Source organism: Myotis yumanensis, unplaced genomic scaffold, assembly GCF_028538775.1.
Source record: "Myotis yumanensis isolate MYYU_CA2020_CCGP unplaced genomic scaffold, mMyoYum1.0.hap1 SCAF_11, whole genome shotgun sequence".
NCBI classification, from domain to species: Eukaryota; Metazoa; Chordata; class Mammalia; order Chiroptera; family Vespertilionidae; genus Myotis; species Myotis yumanensis.
Genome location: NW_027223762.1, coordinates 53,405,698 through 53,408,250, shown reverse-complemented (window position 1 = coordinate 53,408,250; position 2,553 = coordinate 53,405,698). Strand labels below are relative to the sequence as shown.

The 2,553-nt window shown below is 52.6% G+C and overlaps 1 pseudogene; it reads left to right on the top strand.

Annotated features, from left to right (window-relative positions):
- The first annotated feature begins 1,108 nt into the window (after positions 1-1,108).
- LOC139019249 (small ribosomal subunit protein eS6-like) lies at positions 1,109-2,179 on the top strand (annotated as a pseudogene).
- Positions 2,180-2,553: the final 374 nt, after the last annotated feature.

The window sequence follows — 2,553 nt, the reverse complement described above, 5'->3', positions numbered from 1 at the left end:
CCGTGGGCAGGCCTGGGTCTGAGGGTGCCCGGGAGGTGGGTAGGGGGTGTTCGAGTGAAAAAAGGAGACTGGACTCAACCCCAGCTGTGGGACAACTTCGTGAGTCACAGCCCAGAAACGCAGGGTCAGGGAGTGGAGCCAGAGGGGAGGGTATTTTTAACTGCCGGAAACATGAGGAACCTGTCAAAAATACATGAAATCCGCTAAATTAATTGGGAAGAAAATGGCAAGGTCTTATTTGTTTGTTTTTTGTGAGTGTAAACATTGTTTAATGGCCGTGTTCCCTTGAGCTGAAGCATCAGCCGTAGGAGGACGTGGGGAGAGAGATTATGAGTTCAGGGGACCCAAGAGATCAAAGCCAGAGATAACCACAGGGATACCAGCCCCCGAGAGTCCTCAGAGACCTGGGGTAATGCTGGGCTTCTCACTGAAGATGGGTGGAGGGAGGATGATTTTATTTCTATACTAGAGGCCCAGTGCACAAAAATTTGTGCATGGTGGGGAGTCCCCTCAGCTCGGCCTGCACCCTCTTGCAATCCGGGACCCCTCAGGGGATGTCAGGCTGCCGGTTTAGGCCCAATCCTGCAGGGATCCCTGTGGGATCGGGCCTAAACTGGCAGTCGGACATCCCTCTCACAATCCGGGACTGCTGGCTCCTAACTGCTGGCCTGCCTGCGTGCCTGATCGCCCCTAACCACTGGCCTGCCTACCTGATCACCCCTAACCACTTGCCTGCCTGCCTGATCACCCCTAACCACTTGTCTGCCTGCTTGATTGCCCCTAACCACCTCTGCCTGTCTGCCTCATCGCCCCTAACTACTCTACCTGCCTGCCTTATCACTCCTAACCACCTCTGCCTCGGCCCCCGCCAACGCGGCTTCATCCGGAAGGACGTCTGGAATGACGTCTGGAAGGTCTTTCGGCTGTCTGGTCTAATTAGCATATTACGGTTTTATTATTATTATAGATGAGCAAGAGCATGTAGGACAGAAGGACAGGAGGACAGGCACCTGGGCCACTGCTGTTGGGCAAAACAGGTTCTCTGCCTGCCCAGGTTCTGGGCTTGAGCGCACTGGAGTTCAGGGACACCAGAGGGCCGGTGGGTGCGATGCAGAGGCAAGTTAGATTAAAAAGGAACTTTTCTCTTTTTCCTGGGGCCTGGGAGGTAATCAGCTGCTTCAGGGTGAAGCTGACCATCTTTTCCCCAGCCTCTGGCTGTCAGAAACTCATTGAAATAGGCAATGAACACAAACTCCGTACCTTTTAGGAGAAGCGTACAGGCACAGAAGTTGCAGCTGACGCTCTGGGTGAAGAACGGAAGGGTTATGTGGATTGAATCAGTGGTGGGAACGACAAACAAGGTTTCCCCATGAAGCAGGTGTCTTGACCCATGGCCTTGCCCGCCTGCTGTAAGGGGCGTTCCTGCTATAGAGCCAGGAGGTCTGGATAGAGAAAGCACAAATCTGTTTGGGGGGTTGGGGTGGCATTGTGGCTGTCAGTCTCGGTGTTCTCAACTTGGTCATTGTAAAAAGGGGGACAGGGAAGATATTCCTGGTCTCCCCGATACCACTGTGCCTTGTCACCTGGGGCCCAAAAGAGCTAGCAGAATCCGAAACCTTACCAATCTCTAAAGAAGATGATGGCCCTGGCCAGTTTGGCTCAGTGGGTAGAGCCTTGATCTGCGGACTGAAGGGTCCAGGGTTCGATTCTTGTCAAGGGCACATGCCTGGGTTGGGGGTCGATGAAGAAGGAGAAGGAGGAGGAGGAGGAGAAGGAGGAGGAAGAGGAGGAGGAGGAGGAGGAGGAGGAGGAGAAGAAGAAGAAGAAGAAGAAGAAGAAGAAGAAGAAGAAGAAGAAGAAGAAGAAGAAGAAGAAGAAGTTGTTGTGTGCCAATATGTTGTGAGAAAGCCCCTAAACAGAGAAGGTAAGAAGCCTCGGACCAAAGCACCCAACGTTCAGCATCTTGTTACTCCACGGGTCCTGCAGGACAAATGTCAGGGTAACTTCTCTGAAGAAACAGCATAGTAAGAAGGAAAAAAAAAGGAAGAGGCTGCAGAATATGCTAAACTTTGGGATAAGAGAATGAAGAGGCCAAAGAAAATTCCAGGAACACACCAAGAGACGGAGACTGTCCTTTCTGAGAGCTTCTCCCTCTAAGTCTGAGTCCAGTCAAAAGTGAGCTTTCCTAAGAGTAACAAATCAGTAAGAACAGACAGGGGTGGGGGTGAGGGATGGCGGGGAGAAGGGACTCTTTCATTGCAGCAACCAGTAGGGTTCAGAAAGAATCTTACTTCCTGGGCAGCCAGAGAAATGGAAACGGACAGGACTGAGAAAGGGGGGCTGCTAGGATGTTAGGTTGAGGTTCAGCCAGTGCCCCCAGATGGCCAAACTGGAGGCCTCGGAGACCGGAAGGTGTTGAGGACACTGAGAAGAGGAGGGACCATCGGCGACAGGTCCGATGGGCAGTTAAGGAGCCTGGACTTTGACCGGAGGTGTGGGCCCAGGGAAGGGACTTCAGAAATAAACCTATCAGCCACAGTGGAGGAAGGGTAG